This window comes from Mustela putorius, unplaced genomic scaffold, assembly GCF_011764305.1.
Source record: "Mustela putorius furo isolate JIRA1106 unplaced genomic scaffold, ASM1176430v1.1 tig00000430_pilon_pilon_pilon, whole genome shotgun sequence".
NCBI classification, from domain to species: Eukaryota; Metazoa; Chordata; class Mammalia; order Carnivora; family Mustelidae; genus Mustela; species Mustela putorius.
In genome coordinates this window covers 22,930,052-22,949,627 of record NW_025421377.1, presented here as the reverse complement: position 1 = coordinate 22,949,627, position 19,576 = coordinate 22,930,052, and the positions used below count along the sequence as shown (strand labels likewise).

At 39.5% G+C, this 19,576-nt stretch overlaps 1 long non-coding RNA gene across 1 annotated transcript; it reads left to right on the top strand.

The window, feature by feature from the left end:
* Nucleotides 1-7,314: 7,314 nt before the first annotated feature.
* On the top strand, nucleotides 7,315-17,017 carry LOC123392060. Its single transcript, XR_006606734.1, has 2 exons — nucleotides 7,315-7,441; nucleotides 16,676-17,017. It is a non-coding gene; the product is annotated as an uncharacterized LOC123392060 (long non-coding RNA).
* Nucleotides 17,018-19,576: the final 2,559 nt, after the last annotated feature.

Genomic DNA, 19,576 nt, shown 5'->3' with positions numbered 1-19,576 from the left:
AGAGATGCCATCTAGGGCTTTAATAGCTAGAGAGGAAAAGCCATTGCCTGGCTTCAAAGCTTCAAAAACAGGCTGACTCTCTTACTAGGGGCTAAAGCAGCTGATGATCTTAAGTCGAAGACAGTGCTTATTTACCATCTCAAAAAGCATGGGTTTTTAAGAATTATGCAACATCTATTCTGCCTGTGGTCTGTAAATGGAAAAACAAAGCCTGGATGGCCGCAGATCCGTCTCCAACATGGTTTCAGAATGTTTCAAGTCCACTATCTACTGCTCAGGAAAAAAAAAAAAAAATTCCTATCAAAAAAATTACTGCTCATTGACAATGAACCTGGTCCCCCCAAAATCTCTGATGGAGATACACAATGAAATGAATGTTGTTTGCCGGCCAGCTTAACATAACACAGCATCGATTCTGCAGCCAAGGATTCATTTCATCTTTCAAGGCATATTACTCAGGAAATACATTTCATAAGGCTCTTGTTGCCATAGATAGTGATTCCTCTGATGGATATGGGCAAAGTAAATTGAAAAACTTTCTGGAAAGGATTCATCATTTTAGATGCCATGAACATACATGATTAATGGGAAGAGGTCAAATATCAATATTCACAGAGGTTTGGAGGAAGATGAATCCAACCATTATGGATGACTTGGAGGAGTTAAGACTTTGGTGGAGGCAGGAACTGCGGATGTGGTGGAAAGAGCAAGAGAACAAGAAACAGAAGCGGGGTCTGAAGATGTGATTGAGTTGCTGCAATTTCATTGATAAAACTTGAAAGGATGAAGAGTTGTTTCTAATGCACAAGCAAAGAACATGGTTTCTTGAGATGGAATCCATGGCTGGTGAAGATGCTGTGGCAATACTTGATATAACAACAAATGATTTAGAATGTTACATCAGCTTAGCTGATAGCAGCATCAGGGTTTGAGAAGAAGGACTCCAGTGCTAAAAGAAGCTCAACTATGGGTAAAATGTTATCAAACAGCATTGCATGCTACAGAAACTGTTCATAAAAGAGGCAATCAATGTGGCAAACTGCATTACTGTCTTATTTAAAGAGACTGCTACAGACATTCCAGTCTTCAGCAACCACCACTCTGACCAGTCTGCAGTTCAGCATGGAGTCAAGACACTCCATCAACAAAAATATTGTAATCACTGAAAGGTCTGATAATAGTTAGCATTTTTTAGCAATAAATTATTTTTAATTAAAGTATGTACATTTTTCTTTAGACATAATACTATTACACACTGCTGCTAATATCTGAGCTACTTTCCTAATCCTGGTTGTAAAGTCTTAACTAGCACCTGGAATTTTTTCTCTCTTTGAGGAAACTGTTACAGCTCAGCAGCCCCCAACTTTAGGAGAACCACACACAAATGCTAAACATGTATCAGGGAATTACAATGTCATTAACATGAAATCATAAATATAAAATATCTACCCCCTGAAATTTTAGTTAGCGAAACTCAGAGTTAGCTCAGAGACGTAAAACAGGGTTCCTACTTCTACATTTAACAAACATGTATATTTACTTTGTTAATAGCATAACTTTTTCTTGCTCTAATGTCTCAAGGACATTTTGATTCCATTTCCAAGTTCAAATATCTCCAGTATACGATTTGCAAAAATGCCAAATAAAGTTGCTGCTAAAAAGTATTCTTTCTACCTTGAAAGAAAAGGCCTTTTCCAGTCTTGGCAAGTTGGGAGATCAGACAGCTAAAGGTATTGGTTCTGAGCAATGGCAAGTCACAATAACTTAATTTTAAATGCATGCATAGGTGTTGGGCTAAGACAAACCTACTTTAGAGCCTAGTTCCACCACTTGCCAGCTGAACAACCATGAGGAGATTTTTAAACCTGCCTGTGTTTCCTCATCTGTAGAATGACACTAACACCGGTTCCGTTGGATCACAGTGAGAGTTAAATGAGGACATACATAAATAATCCCAAGAGTGGAATTGGCACCAAGGAGATACTCAATAAATATCAGTTTTCTTCCCCTCTGATCTGTCACATTAGTCACATTTTACTTGGAGTGGGAAAACCACATTTCTTTTTTAAAAGTTTACCAGTCAAGGGGCACCTGAGTGGCTCAGTACATTAGGCATCTGCCTTCAGTTCAGCTCATGATCCCAGAGTCCTCGTTGGGCTCTTGCTCCGTGGAGATCCTGTTTCTCCCTCTCTCTCTCATTGCCTGTCTGCCTGCTTGGGCTTCACTCTTTCTCTCTCTCTCAAATAAATAAACAGAAACTTAAAAAAAAAAAATTTAGCAATCAAAAAGTAAAAATATAACAACACAACAAATCTCTTCAAGCTTATATCTGGCTGCCTTTTTCCCTCTTCCATTTGTAGAACTTTCATTTTTATACCTAGTAATTCAAGTCACGTCCGTGTGTTTTGAAAAAGTACCGTAAATGCACGCAAAGAACTGAGTACAGTTGCCAATTTTATTTCCCAAATTCATGGAGATTCTGAGACAATATTTAAAGGATGGGATTGGAGGAAGAGGCTGGTTGCGGAAATAGGCGTTTATTATGGACTGGGGATATCTGTCTTCAATATGAAAAAAACATAAATATTTACTTGTAGTCATTTCTTTGTTAAATCCATAAAACAAAAATTTCTTATACTCTTATTTTCTTTGTTAGATTTATACTAAAACTATTTAGAGATTGTTTACTCCAATGTTTGCAATAAAATAGATCTTTGAAATAACAATTATATATTGTTTGTCACTAGGGTTTCTTTCGTGTAAAGTAAAGTTCATAGGAAATGAAATCACTTGGCAGAAAGGGAAGTTGCTGTATTAGAAATGACTGGACTTAAGTGTGTGTTTATGTCTTGAGGTAAACAAGAGTCACAGAAGCAACTGAGTCAAGTAACAGAAGAAAAATGTTATGAAGCTGGTGAAGTATGGTTGTATGATTTTATAAGAATAGTTTTCTTCTTTTCTCAAAAGTTCTTTTGTTATTTTTATCTTTTGCTTGTTCTAGGCATGTGAGACTTTAAAAAGCTGTGTGGAGGGATGCCTGGGTGGCTTAGTGGGTTAAAGCCTCTGTCTTCGGCTCAGGTCAAGATCCCAGGGTCTGGGGATCGAGCCCCACATCAGGCTCTCTGCTCAGCGGGGAGCCTGCTTCCTCCTCTCTCTCTCTCTCTGCCTGCCTCTCTGCCTACTTGTGATCTCTGCCTGTCAAATAAATAAATAAAATCTTAAAAAAAAATAAGGAAAAAAATAAAAAGCTCTGTGGAGATGAAACTCAGTGAATTGAAGAAAGTAACTTAAGTGGAAAAAAGTCTCATGTTGTAATTCCTTTATTTTGTTCCTTACAACTCTCCTTGAAACTCTGATTGTTTTAAAGTGTTTCATTTCATAATGTGAGCTTCACCTTAACTCATTCTCTCAGCTTTGGCATTAGGGGTGGCTGAAATACTGAAGACACCATCTGTCCACAGTACAAACTCCATGTTGGTAGATTCTGTTAAAATGAGGAGAAGTACTCAATCCATTTGTGTAACTGTTGTTGTGTCTCACTCACTTGACTGGAAATTCCACAAGGTCAGAGGCCATGTCTGTCTTATCTACATGGTGTGCTGCCTCTTGGCGTGGTGCCTGCAATGAACAGGTGCTCTAGAAACATTTCTTAGGTGAAGTACAAAAGCCCCACTTTGTAGAACCTCCCCCAAGAGCAGTCTTGGCAAAAGGACCCGGAAATGTTTATCTTTGTCTCTTGTTTCATTTGCATGAACCCAAAAGAATCTAGTATGGAAATTACAGTTTTAGTTCATGCTGTCATTTAGTGGTGGATATTGATAAAACAGTAACCAGCTCAGGCAGGTGGCGGTTTGGGTGAATCAGCCGTCCAAATTCTTTGAGTATGCTTCAGGACTGGAGTGAAAGGCAAAATGCAACAGGCAGGCTAAGAGATGGAGAACAGCATGCAGGGAACTCCAGTGACAGAGTGAACTTCCCTGAGGGAGAAGCCTCCACTGCTTCCTTCTTCCCATCGTCTGTCTCTCACAGACCAGAGTCCAGAGGACCATACACAGTATTTCTAGAGGTCAGGGAGTGAACAAGAATGGTCTCTCACAGGTTTAGTTTAATAAACTTTAAATGTGCTAAGATGAAAGAGATGAGCTTTCTTTTTAGGTATTACTTCAGTGGTTCTTAACTTTTTTTTAACCTGTGATCCTTTGAAAATATAAAAAAGTTGGGGCGCCTGGGTGGCTCAGTGGGTTAGGGCCTCTGCCTTCAGCTCAGGTCATGATCTCGGGGTCCTGGGATCGAGCCTTGCATCGGGCTCTCTGCTCAGCAGGGAGCCTCCTTCTCCTCTACCTCTGCCTGCCTCTCTGCCTACTTATGATCTCTATCTGTCAGATAAATAAATAAAATATTAAAAATATATATATATAAAAATGTTATATGCCCTTTGCTTACCTAAACCAAATGTAAAAATTCGTGCAAGATATAACACTTGAGAACAGAGAGTGATTCTCAAGTTTACCATTTTTAAATCATATCAACTGAAAGATAAATGGTATTTTCTGACTGCTGCTTGCTGTCCCTAGATATGCCCAGGACAGAGACTTTAGAACAAACATTCCTGAAGTTCTCAAAAGAGAAAGTAGAGATGGATAAGGACAAGAATGAGGAGGAGGAAGCAAATCCTCATATTATGTGAACTCAAGACATGAATAACCTTTGTTTCTCCAGCTGTCCACCAGAGTAAAATCCAAATCCTCCCCCAAAAAGGTGAAAACGGAATAATGCTTTCAAATGAGGCAAACTCTTTGCTAATTGGCTGAAAGATAATGTCAGTGACAAAATGTGGCTGAGACAGGGGAAAAATTTTAGTCCTCTCATTATTTCTTTCAACTTGCCAAAAGATATGTAATTCAAGAAAAAAAAAGTGATGTTTTAACATAAAAAGAAAACAAAATTGGGAACTAATTCAGATTGTAGTCTTAGAGATGTGGCCAGTCTCTCAGAATTCTCCAAAGTGATACAAAAGGATATAGAACTTCTTTCATCAACTCTACCTAACCTGGTGCCCTATGGTATCTGATTTCCAGATATAAGACCCTTGTTTCTAGACAGTATATTTTCCTATGTAGCAAAATTTACTATTTGCCACATTTAGGGTGTTCTTTTACCTAACTGTGTCACCTTACCCAGAAAAATTAAATCTTTCCATGTGGTGCCTAAAATAGAAAAGAGGAAATCACCACCCACAAAAATAGTCAAGTTTTGAAACTTAGGAAAAGCTGTCTGCTCCAAACCTGTTCTATGTACTTTTCATGCACTTCCCTTTCCCCAGTGGTGGAGGTGGCCCTGGAAAACACCACTGCCACCACCTCCGACAGAGTTGGAGGTAAAAGCAACTTGGGCAGGAAGGAGGAGAAATAACACACCCAGCCAGAGATAGCAAGGACACAGGAGACACCCAAAGAGAAAAGGTATTGGGAAGCCAAGTTGAATGAGAAACATTTAAATGGCACATTTCTTTTCTGGACTCCGTGGACTTGGACTTCAGCAATGAGTGCAGAGTCCTAACTCGAGGAATAATTGCACCAACAGGATCCTGTTGCTAAGTGTGTCATAGGTTTTATTTGTTTTAACATGCATAATAGCATATTTTGGTCTCATGTATTCCCATTTAACCCATGAGGAAGCAGACTCAGAGAGGTTAAGGAACTTGCAGAGGGTCACCTGGCAAGGAGCAGACAGAGTTAGGATTTGAATGTAAACAAGAGACTCTGTTTCGCCTTAGGATGTGTTTCTGTCTAGGAGTCTCACAGACTTGGTTTTAGGCACACTTCCCTTCCTTCTCCCAGCTTCTGTGGACTGAGAGCACTTAGAAGGTTGGAAGATACGGTCTTGATTCAGTGCAGGGAGAAGAACAATATAATCTAGTAGGACTGCTCCCTCTTCCTGTCAAGGCCCCAGGTTTTTCATTTGTAAAATGAGGGAATTTGCCTCTACAGTCCTTTCTGTCTAATGGATTAATCTAAGAAACTTGGTATATGTGGAAGAGATGGAGAACTTCCTCTGGGAGACCGACCACTTACATCAGGAGAGCATACTTACCCAAACCTCAGCTTTAGCAAAACTTTCATTAGTACTACTCTTAAATGTAGCTAATTAACAAGTATCATTTTCAAGATTCTCATCATCGGGGTGCCTGGGTGGCTCAGTGGGTTAAGCCTCTGCCTTCGGCTCAGGTCTTGATCCCAGGGTCCTGGGATCAAGCCCCACATTGGGCTCTCTGTTCAGCAGGGAGCCTGCTTCCCTCTCTCTCTCTGCCTGCTTTCCGCCTACTTGTGATCTCTCTCTATCAAATAAACAAACAAACAAATAAATAAATAAATAAAAATCTTTAAAAAAAAAAAAAGATTCTCATCATCATTTGAGAGGAGAAGAGCATTAACGTGAATGGGTTTGATGAAGAAAGAACCCAGAATAGGAGGTCAAGAGGATGGTGTGAGTTACCATCATATTCTTGTCCATCTGTCATTCCCACCCAAGAATAAGAGGAAATATTTCCTGTGTGTGATCTTCTATTTCCTGACACCATTTCCTCTTACTTGGTTTCTTCATGACTCTTAGATAGGTTACAGATGTTGACCCTTATTGTGAAACAAGTAATGTGGTTGGGGTTGGAAAAATTCATTCAGAGAAAGCAAGCAAGCCTACATGATTTGCTGGAAAGAAAACACATCAAATTTTATGAGTATCACTTGAAAATATATGTCGAGAGGCTACACTTTTCCATTATTTATCTATTGAACAAATATTTACAGAGCACCTTCTATATTTGAACCACTTTTCTAGTTGCTTGGGAAACATTAGGGATTAACAAATCAAAATGGCTACACTTGGGGAGTGTCTTGGGTGGATAAAATATTATTGGGGGAAAACAGTAAAGCAGGGCAGGGGATCAGGGTGTTAGTTGGGTAGAGTAGAGAAAGATTATACTACTGGGGAGTCAGGGAAGCCTCTCTGAGAGGCTTGTTGGGGTCCATTATCAAAGGAACGAGACTGAGACAAGTGAAAGTTATGCAAAGCCTTATTTTATGCCAAGCATTAGAAGTCAGACTGACCGACCAGGGCCGCCTCTGAAGAGAGCAACCCCCTCCCGATCTCACAGGCTGGTTTTATAGGGCATAACCGCAGACCCAAGGTACGTGGCTTCTATTGTTAAGGCGTTCACTCCCGGAATCGATACCCGGAACCGTACCAGGAACTACTGGGGCATTTATTCCCGGAATGAAGTCCATGGATGTAAACAACAATATGGTTACCTAGGCAATATGGAGTTGCTCTGGCTAAGCAGGCCCTAATAGTTACACAGGTTTTAACATTAAATTGGCCCTAACAGGTTGAGATTGAGCAAAGAATTAAAGGCTATATGGGAACTGGCTAAGTGGCTATGTGGGTAAGTATTCTAGGCAAAGGGACAGCTCAGGGTAACAGAGCTGTGGGCACGGCTGTGCATGTGAGGGGCAGTGAGAAGAATGGTGTGGCTGGAGCAGAGAGGGAAAGAATGAGTAGGACAAGAGGACAGAGAGTAAGGGCCAGATCAGATAGGCTTTGTAGCTCATTATAAGGACTTCAGCCTTTACTTTGAGTGGAGAGTCACTGCAGGGTCTGAAGCAGATCAGTGGCAGGACGACTTTCCAGCTGATGGGGAGGAAGTGTTCATAGTGGGGGCAAAGGCAAATCGTGATGACCACTTACAGGTTATTGTGGAATACAAGAGATAATTGTTTACACCAGGCCGGGGTGGTAACAGCAGAGGTGGTAACTACGGTCCGATTCTGGCTATTTTAAAGATAGCACAAAATCCTGAAGGATTGAGTGGGAGATACAAGAAAAAGACTGATTGGTGATGAAAACTTTGAGTGTAAGCAATTGGAAGGATGGAGTCTCTGTGAACTTGGACACCTGAGAAAGTATTTGAACTATTGTTGCAGAATTATTGAGGTATAGGGCAATTATTGTCTAACAGAGCTCTTCCAACTGTGTCCTGAATGGAGCTCCTTCATTCCATTCTACCGTTGCGTGGCTGTGGCTCGGGTGCAAGAAGACCAAGACAGGAGGGGAAGTGAGAAAGTGAGAGGTAGATTTGTGTTCCAGTCACTGTGCTAAGTTTTTTAAAATATAAAAATTGTATATGTGTCAAATGTAAAATATGATGATTTGATATAAACATAATGAAGTGATTAGTACAATTAAGCTAATTATCTCCTACCTTTTTTTTTTTTTGCTGATGAAGTTACCTAAAATCTACTCTCTTAGCAAATTTCCAGTATTCAATACAATATTACTAACAACAGTCACCATAGTGTACATTAGATCTCTAGAATTATTCATCCTACACATCTGTAACTTTGTACCATTCCCTCCCCACAACCTCTTCACCACCGTTCTGCTCTGCTTCTGCGTGTTCAACTTTTTAGGTTTCCACATATAAGTGAGATTGTGAAGTTGTTTTTCTTTCTGTGTCTGGCTTATTTCACTTCGAATAATACCCTCCAGGTTTATTCATGCTGCTGCAAATGGCAAGGTATCCTTCTACTTTTTTTTTTTTTTAAGATTTTATTTATTTATTTGAGATAGAAAAACCCTAAGAGAGAAAGAGCACAAGTGGGTAGGGGTGGAAGGGCAGAGGGAGAGGGATAAGCAGACTCCCAGCTGAGCAGGGAGCCTGACACGAGGCTTCATCCCAGGACCCCAGCATCATGACCCGAGCTGAAGGCAGATGCTTAATGGACTGAGCCATCCAGGTGCCCTAAGATATCCTTCTTTTTTAATATTCCCTATCACAATTTCTTTTTTCTTCCAGCTTTATTGAGATATACTTGACATATTACATTGTATAAGTTTAAAGTATATAATGTGTTGGTTGCTCCCTTCTTCTAGAAATGGACACTTGAGTTTTTTCCATATTTTGGCTATTGTGAATAATGTGCAGTGAACATGGGAATGCAGATATCTCTTCAAGGTGCTGACTTCATTTTCTTTGGCTTTATGCCCAGAAGTGGGAATCCTGGATCATCTGCTAGGTCTACTTTCAGTTTCCTGAGAAACCTTCATGCTGTTTTCCATAGTGGCTATCCCAAATGATATCCCCACCAGTGGTGTAGAAAGATTTCCTTTTCTCCACATCCTCATCAACATTTGTTACCTGTTATTTTTTATAACAATCATACTAACAGGTATAAGATGATATTTCATATAGTTTGGATCTCTATTTTTATGATAATTAGTGATGTTGAGCATCTTTTCTTATCCCTGTTAGCCATTTGCATGTCTTCTTTGGAAAAATGTCAGTTCAAGTCCTTTGCCCATTCTTAAATCAGGCTGGATTTTCTTTTTAGTTTTATTTTGTGCTTATTGAGTTGTATGAGTTCCTGATGTATTTTTTACATTGACCCGTTATCACTTGCATGCCTAAACATATTTTCTCCCAATCTGCAGGCTGCCTTTTCATTTGATTGTCTCTTTTACTGTGCAGAGGGACTTTCGTTTGTTGTGATCCCACTTGTTTACTTTGGCTTTTGTCGTCTGCACTTTTGGTGTCATAGCCTAAAATCCATTGCCAAAGGCCGATGTCAAGGAGTTTTCTCCTATGCTTTCTTCCAGGAGTTTTATAGTTCTAGGTCTTATTTTAAGCCTTTCATTCCTTTTCACTTGATTTTTATGTATGGTGTAAAGTATGGGTCCAGTTTCATTATTCCACACGTGGATTTCCAGTTTTCTCAGCAGCACTTACTGAAATGACTGTTGTTTCCCCATTGCGTATTATTGGCACCCTTGTTGAAAGCCAGTTGGCCATATATGGTTGTGTTTATTTCTGAGCTTTCTATTCTGTTCCATTATTCTATTTTTATGCTGCATCTCTACTATTTTGATTACTTTCCAGTATAATTTGAAATAAGGCAGTGTGATATCTTCACCTCTATTCCTTGCCCTCGAGACTGTTCTGGCTATTAGACTCAGATGGTTCCGTACGAATTTTAGAATTGCTTTTTCTACTTCTGTGAAAAATGCCATTGGAATCTTGATAGGGATTGTTTTGGATCTGTCTATAACATTGAGTGTATTAGGTTCTTTACACAAGTTAACTCATTTATTTTTCACCACAAAGTTCTGGGTTTGGTGCTGTTATTTCCATTTTACCAGTGAGAAAGCAGAAGCTCTGAGAGTAAAAATGATGTACCCACAGCTAGTAAGCATCTGGATTCAAATCTGAATTCAGTTCTCAACCCTGAAACCTGGCTCTTTCCTCTCTGCAGAATGAAATAAAGTCCAGACATGGAGAATTTATATCATGGTGTCTTAAGTTCTGAAAACTATATTTCAAAAGATCATTTTAAGGTTAGAAATTAAAGGAAAGTCTTCTGATAGGTGAGAAATTGCTTATAGGAGCAAAGTGTGTCCCATCACCACCATCTCTGTTAAATCTATTCAGTAACATCTGTGATTTGTAAACAGAGTTTATCAAAGGGATGGGGGTGAGGGGCAGGAGTATATTTGCCAGGATCTTGCATTCACAAAAACTCTTGAAGTTGGTCTTTGATGTTATCACCGAATAAGTTCATACCCTCAGTGACAGAAATATATTCATAGAATCTTTAGTATTCAACTTTAAACTTTTTATCCCATTATAGACACAGAGCCTGAATGTACTACAAAGTGTATATATATATATATATATATATATATTTAGGTTTGGTTCCTCTATCCCTCTGTAGAAAGGACACAACACTACTTTGGGATTCAATTATTTTATTTTTTACTTTTATATTCTCTTTATTCTTATTATTTTTCTTTTCTTTCTTTCTTTATTTTTAAATTCCAGTATAATTAATGTACACTATAATAAAACTAGTATTTTATCAGTTTCAGGGGTACAATACAGTGCTTCAGCAATTCTATGTACTACTTTGTGTTCACCATAACAAGTGCACTTTTAATCCCCTTCACCCAGTTCAAGAAGTGCTTTTATTTTTAGTAACATGAATATGTTACAATATATTTACGTAATCTTAAAATAAGATAAACATATTGCAATATATTTATGCAGTCTTAAAAGTGTAATTTCTTAAACATGGGCAATGGATTTATTTTAAGAAGTCCTATAATCTTGCTTGGACGCTTCTCCTTTTTCTTCTTCCTCTTCCTCTTCTCCCCTTACTCCCTCCAATATACTGTGTTCTACAGGGACAGCACACTGGGTAGTGGCTCAGGCTCACCTTGACTTTTCAGGGGCTTTGTGAAGGAATCCTGTTGCACAGCAAAGCTCTACCTACATGCACACAAACACCATGGCAAAGGAAAAAGAACTCAGAAGAGAAGGTATTTTATCTTTCCTATGATAACGAAGCGTTCCAGATGCAGGTCTTAAGCTATGCACTAATTCCATTCTGTGTGCTTTTGGAATCCTGCAGGCAGATAAGGTAAAGTGTCGTAAGCTGCTCTGAGTTGCCCTCAATCATATCTATGTGACAACATAAAGAGTTTTCTAAATGGAAAAGGCTGACACAAAGAATCTTCCAATGTTCTGTATGTTCCAACACAAGCCCCACCTTGTGGTCGGAAGCGAGCAACACCACACTCCTGTCTACAAAAGATTTGCCAAAAGGTGGGGCTGAGAAAAGTTTGAGGAAATGCAGCCAGGATTGTAGGCAAGCACGTAACCCGCTCTTCTTCCCAATTCTCATTTCTCTGGAATTACATGGGTTCACCTGCTCATTTCCTCTGTGTGCGTGCATGTGTGCACGCACCTGTGTGTGCTATTGGATTTAAACACCTGGGTTTGTCATCTGTTCTACCTACGTTCTTCCCGTTTCATCTTCATCAGATTTCCAAGCTTCTTGGAAATGGGGTTTCCCAGATGCTTCTTCTTCCACTGACAGTGTTAAGGTCAAGTGAGCTTGTTCTGAATCACTGCTGTTCAGAAACACCATGAGGACTTGGGTAGCCTCAGCTACAGTGGCTGTTCAGAGAGTATGTGATTGTGGGTTGGGTGTATATGTGTGCAAGGGAAGGGGATAATCTGTCCATCTATGTGTTCAGGTGGGGAGGAGCGAGAGGAGGAGAATGGAGATGAAAATGTAAGAAATGAGCGAGGATATTAGGACACCTGTTTTTTTCACCAAAAGGCAGGCATTTCCCTCATGCCAAGGACTGTTGAAACAGTCACATCAAATTATCTTTGGAATATGTACCAGTGAGATATACAACAGTACAGCTCTAAAAAAACAGCTGTGGTAAAATACACGTCACATACAATTTGCCATCTTAACCATTTTTAAATATACAGTTCAGTGATATCAAATACATTCTCATAGTGGTGCTGCCACCAATATCGTCCCTCTTCTTAACTGTTAGTACTGACTTTTGAATAAAAATGATGGTTCAATTTGAGACTCTTAGTGGAATCACTTTTGTCTGAGGCAGTCTATCTTATCTGTAATTTTTTTCAAGCAAACTTACAGGGTTGTTGTGAGGATTAAATAATTAATGTTTGTAAAGTGCTCAGTATGGTGATAAATAATAGTATTCTTTTTATTTTGTTTTTTAGAGAGAGAGAGAGAGAGCACACATGCCTGCGCAAAGTGGGGGAGTGATACGGGGAGGGGAGAGAGAATTTTGAGTAGGCTCCACACCCAACAGGGAGCTTGATGCAGGGTTTGACCTCACGATCCTGAAATCATGACCTGACCTGAAGTCAAGAGTCTGACGATCAACCTACAGAGCCACCCAGGTGCCCCTAAATGATAATATTCTTATTGCTATTATTATGACTTCCTGTCATTCTAGTCACTTATTACTTCTCCATAAATGAGATGATTCCAAACCTTTCTACCATTATCTGCTGATGCCATTTTCCTCATTCCTAGATCTTTGGCAAACATACCCTGTTGCTCCATAGATTTTTTACATCATCATCATTATTATTATTTTAGAACTGTGTATCATTTCCCATAGCGGGGAAATGGGCCCAGAGGGGGAAGAAAGAAGAAAAGAGTACCTGCCAAGGCAATCAAAGAATAATCTTTAGCACAACTGTTCCAACACATTCAAATCACCCGATAAGCTCAACAACGAGAGCAGCAAATGTTCTGAATCAGTGGGGCAGGGCCAAGGTCTGGGCAGCCAGTCTTCAGCACGGCTCTGGTAGGGCAGCCTCTGTTCAAGACGTCAGACTACACCTTGGTTTCCAGGACACAGTTTGCACAACTCACTGAGATAAAAGTCCTGCTCCAATGGACCCAAACTCTCCAAACTCGTCTCTGGCTCTGTCTTCTCTTCTGCCCTCAGTCTTCCCATTCTTGGTTCTTTGAGCCTAGTGCACACACTGTCTGAAATGCCCTTCCTTCACCAACCTCATTCACTCTCTCTTTCTTTTGCTCAACGAACTTATCAACCCCTTACAAGATCTGGGAAACAGCATCCTCTCTACCTTGCCTTCAGCCTGCCCCCATCTGAATTCTGGTCTCCCCATCTACTCTCCCCTAAATCTGTGAGCCCACCTCTAGCCTAGAGGACTACATTGGAATTGCCTGGAAGACTTGTTGATACAAAAATCACACGAATCTACTCCCAGAATTTCTATTTCAGAAGGTCTAGGGAACACAAGAATTTGCATTTCTATAAGTTCCTAGTGAGGTTGATACTGTTTTTCTAGGGAACAGAATTTAAGACCTGCTGCTGTAGTCTTACACGCATAAGGAATTTTGTGTCTGTTTCTCCCGCCTGGACAGTGACTTCTGTGTGACAGGGTCTGAACAGAATCCCAAGATCCCAGCACATAGCACATAAAAACATTTCCTGAAACTGGATCTCTTCCAGGCTCAGCAGCCACACAGGGACCATGACCATCCACAGTCCACTTCCTCTGCAGGCTCCGATATGAGAAATTTCTGAGGCATGAGTCAATATACATTTCCACGTGAGGCTCTTTGCTGACATGCTGCAGGAGTCATGGTATGAGCCTATTGGCCATGTGTGGGATTTCCCAAGGATTTTGGAAATCTCCCTTCAAATCCCCATTCTTCAGTGAATTTTCCATCACATGTGCCTCAAAGATAAGAACAATAAAACATTGTTTTCCTGTGGATAAATCACCAATTATCTAAATGTCTGTCATCAGCTTTGCTACTAGGAGCCACAAGACGACATAGGGGAAGCCGCACGAGGCTTATCTTAAAGTTTCGGTAAAATGTTTCTCGTATGTAAATTAGTGGGAACAGGAAAGGCAGAATTCCATGCCAAGGAAAATACGGTGTTACAGAAAGAAAAGCCCTTTCGAATGTGACCTAATGGAAGCTATTCATGAGACCAAGTCCATTCCGCTTCCTACCCTCCTAACCATATCTGCTTTTGTACAGATGACACGACAAGTCTAAATCGAAATCTACCAAATTTAGGGAAAACACTGGTTCGCTCAACTTCCGTTGAACACTCGAGTCTGGGAACCAAAAGGCTGCTTCCCAAAAGTCTACTGGTTTCATTTTCATATGGGAAATATGCAAGTGCTAGTATAGTCTTGTCAACTGTGCTGATCATTTCTATTAAGAAATTGCTAATAATTTCTACAGAGGCAGCAGGTTAAAGAACTACTCCCGGCTCTTTTCAAAGACCTCTGTGAGAGAAATGTCCGTTTCCTTAGGCAAGCTTAGAAGTCAGCTTTCCATTCCAGGACTAAAAAAGGTGATACAAAGCAGTAGGAGTGATACAGCTCTCTCGCTTTCTCACTACATATCTTAACCCCCCCCCCTTTTTTTTCTTTTTTGCAATTGTTGCCCAGTCTTTATGGGGCCACCCACTTGTGTTGCATTTATTTCTTCATTAACACCATAATCATTAGGGCACCAATTACTTAATACTTAGTCCATGAATACACGGGTGGGGAGCTGAACTCAAGATGACCATTCAGTTGTGTACCTCATGAATGACCAAGAGTTAACTTACAGATATTTAATCAGCAAAATATAAAGACAGCAACCAACAAAGTCACATTTCAAGTCATTTTTCCTTATAAATAAGCCCTAGCCTTTAATGGATTATACAGGCAACTGAGGGTAACCAATGGAGGCATAAGCACAGGAAAAACTGGGTGTTAGGTTGCATGTTTCCGCACCCCCAAGCACCAGACCAGAGTACACTGGCCTCCGGATTACACACCTTTAGACCAGATTGTAAAAGGAGAGACATGGGATCAACATGGGCATCTCCCTGCATCAGCAGCTTTAATGGGTGTAAAGAAAATTGAAATATTAGTTTCATAGTGCACTCAAATAAACAAGAAAAAATTATTAGGTAGGAAATGCTCCTTAAATTTTTATGTTTAAACAAATGCTTTCAAAGGAATTTTACTCTTGGATGGGCCATCAGGCTACTACTACTCCCTAAACTGTAAGCCCCGGATGCTCTCCTTTGCTGTTCGAGGTACTCTGGTTACAAGACTGGGAAGTAGTGGAACGCTGTGATTTCTGCTGATTTCTACCCACCCATCAGCTCCTAACTAACATAACCGCTGTGTTTAGTCATCTGTTGCAGGCAAGCGTGTGCTTACATTCTGTCTCCTACTAAAGGGGGCATTCTGTGAGGATAGGGACTGTGTCATTTAAATAGTACCCTTATCACTGTGCTCAGCACATGGCTTACTGCACCACAAACAGGGTAAGACTTATGGTGTTTTATGAATATTCCAGTGCAGAATTGATTACAAGCAGAATTGTGGAGAAGTTCCTGTCAAAGTTCTCAACGCCCCCACCTCCACATTCTGCTTCCAGAGCCCAAGGCCCCCATTGTCTCTTCTCCTTTCCCCTTTTCAAAGCCCCTCTTGATTTGTCTTTTATGATATAACATAAATGACTAATAAAACCTGGAGTGTTCTCCCTAAGAGATAAATGCATATTTGAATAGGGAACAAATCCTTAGACAAGAGGGAATTGCAAGCATCAGTCAGTGGTTGGAGAGAAATGATTTTTGTCATAGAGCATTCCCAGTTCTCTGAACACACAGACGATGACATATCCCAATGACTTATAAGGCCAGACTTCAAGTAATCTTATGCTGGATCACATGAGTCAGACTGAACTCACTTTTTCATGAAAAAAAAAAAAAAAAGAAAGAAAGATTTTCAAAGTCCAAAATAAGCAGTAACAGATGGTATTATACACTGTAGAATCCACTGGGATTAGCTACATAGATCTAAGTCTATGGCAGAGAAAGCTCTGTTCTCTAATCTATTAAAAAAAAAAAAACACTTTATCCTGATGGGTTTCACTTTCCTCTATTAACTAAGAATCTTAGGCAGTTAAGAGCAGAGATTATTTAACAGTGTCTCTCTAAGTGCCGAGAACTTTCCTCAGTACTTTAATGTCGTAAGTCATTAAGTTCTCACATCAACCCTAAAAAGTAGGCACTATTATATTTTTAAAAATTAAAAAAAGAAAAAAAAGATTTATTTGAGAGAATGAGAAAGAAGGAGAGAGAGAGGGAGAGAGAGAGCAGTCTCTTCGCTGAGCCCAAACTTGAACCTGGGGCTCTATCCATGACCCTGAGATCATGACCTGAGTTTAAACCAAGCATCAGAAGCTTAACCTACTGCACCCCCAAGTGCCCCAGAAGTCAAAACTATTATTATCCTCAGTTTACAGATGCAGACATTGAGGCAGAAGAACTTAAACAGCTTGTCTAAGGTCCCACAGGGGCTAAGCGGCAGAACAAGATTCAAACTCTGATATCAAATTCCAGAATCTGCCTTCTTCACCACCTCCCATGAGCTACAAAGCTCTTCCAGGACCAAGACTTCATTCATTCACCCTTGCTGCATGTCTGATGTCACAGCAAACACTTATGAAGGGTCATAATAAAGAAACTGCACAATATGAAACACCTGCATAATGAAGAAATTATGAAAATAATGATATGTGACTTGTTTGTCCAACTTTCTCAGCATATAATAAAGATTTGAAAAAGACTTATCTAAACCTATTCATCTTCAGGTGATTTCATTTTTTGTTATTTTTAAAAGATTTTATCTATTTATTTGTCAGAGAGAGAGAGTGTGCCCACGAGAAAGAACACAAGCAGGGGGAGCACAGGAGGCAGAGAGAGAAGCAGGCTCCCGGCTGAGCAAGGAGCCCAATGAGGGACACAATCCCAGGACCCTGAGATCATGACTTGAGCTGAAGGCGGATGCTTAACCGACTGAGCCACCCAGGCGTCCCAACTTTAAAGTTCTATAATATGTGGACTGTGGAATATGAAGACCACTAATAAATAATCACTAATGTTAAAATTTTTTTTCCTGTTTGTTGACGCTGGTGAAATGGATAATTTTATGGCATGTAACCCCATTACACGTGAGCGAGGACAGCTGCCGTGCCACTCTAATCTAGAGCTGGAGAGCTTTAAGTGTCCTTGGAAGTCCTCTAGCCCATGTTCTACACTACAAATTATGTGTCCTATTTTTCACTTGGGAAAATGTTTTGTTGTGTATTCAGAGGCTAAAATTCAAGGAATTTTAAATATTTGGCTACGTTTTTCATGGGTGAGTGGTTTCTGCTTACGAAGTGGGAAAAAGCTTCTAAACATTAAAAGGGACATTATTGATGGCACTAGAACTAAGATATATGTTAGGAACTCTATTAAAAATTCCTTACCCAGTAACCTGACTTGGGTTTGGGATTTCGTTGTTTAGAACTGACCTAAACAAATCATTTTCCTCTGTATTTTTTTCACAGAGAGATTTGGATCACTTTGTCCACAATGAAGCATTTATAGAAACTCTTAACTATTAACACCATTTTGTCGCATGCCCACCAAACCAGATAAGTGTAACACAATGGATTCTACCTTGCACTATTAAAGCTGATAATTAAATATTTAAAGGCTTTTAGTCAATTTTTCCTTTCTTTAAAGCACTTTCCGGGTGGTTTGAACTGGCTGGGACATCAGGGAACTGGGTTCTGAGCACTGACTCAGCTGCTTGCTTGTTCTGGGACCTTGGGAAAGCCACTCAATCTCTTTGGATATTAGATTTTTTTCATCTTCTAAACTAGGGATTGGATTCAACTTCATCATTCCTTTCTGCAGTTGTCCTGGTGACTAATATATACATGGGAACCTAAACAGCGTTGGTCTCATTTGAAGGGATAATCAGAAAAGCAAATGTCATCACCTTTAAAGTTCCTCAATCCAATCACCCACAAAAACGTTGAGGTTTCTCAAAGCATAGCTATAACCAGGCCATTATAGTTTGTTTTTGTGTATCTCTCTCCCCTAAAAAAATGTGAAATGTGAAAATTCAAATGTATGCTGGTGTGAATGCTTACTTTAAAATCATAACATCAACATTAATATATTGAACCATTATAAAACCAGGCTTAATATATTGAACCATTAATATATTGAACCATTATAAAACCAGGCTTAAGTATGCTGGTCCAAAAAATAATCAAGCATTACCAAGAAAGTTTTCAGTAATCACTATGTTCAGTCTAAACTTGTTATTTATTCGAACTACCCCGTTATATTAGCTAGTCTTCAGTTTACTGATGTGCCATTTGATGTATTTTTTTCCTTGCCCTGAGATAATTTGACCAGCCTTAGAAAAATATCAGAGGGGGAGACGAAGCATGAGAGACTATGGACTCTGAGAAACAAACTGAGGGTTTTGGAGGAGAGGGGAGTTGGAGGGATAGGTGAGCCTGGTGGTGGGTATTATGGAGGGCATGTATTGCATGGAGCATTGGGTGTGGTGCATTACACAATGAATCTTGGAACACAGAAAAAATAAAATTAAATTTAAAAAAAGAAAATAAATTAATTAGAAGGTAAAAGGAATGGGGGAAGAAAAAGAAAAGGATTATAGTCTGTCTAGAAAAGATTAGCTAACTTGATTTCCAGATATACCTTAGTAAGTAATCAGCAGCAGCATTTTGAATTTTGAGCAACTGTAAAGAATACAATTAATCCAGAACACCTCGGTGGCTCAACTGGTTAAGCTTCTGCCTTCAGCTCAGGTCATGATCTCGAGGTCCTGGGATCCAGTCCTGCATCAGGCTCCTTGCTCAGCCAGGAGACTGCTTCTCTCTGCTTGCTGCTTTACCCCTCCCCTTCTCTCCTGCTCTCTCTCTCTCCCTGTCCCTCTCTCTGTCAAATATATTAAAAAATCTATTTATCTATCTATATATTTTTAAATTTATTATTATATATTATATTAATATATATTAATATAATAATATTACATATTATTATGTATTACATATATAGATTTTTTAATATATAATAATTATATATATATATATATATATATAATTAATCCGACTCCAGGGAGAATTTTCACGAGTCCTTCACTGGTGCTTCTGAAATGTGTTTTCAGAATAAATTCACATTAGCAGGCACCGTCTTGTTTGAGCACCATCCTTGAAGGAGAAAATGATCAACCAAATTTTGGAAATCATTCATTGAAAAAGGAGATAGTGCCAAAAATATTTCATGGGAGACTTGAAATATTCCTGTTTAGCAATAGCATTCTTACCTAGCT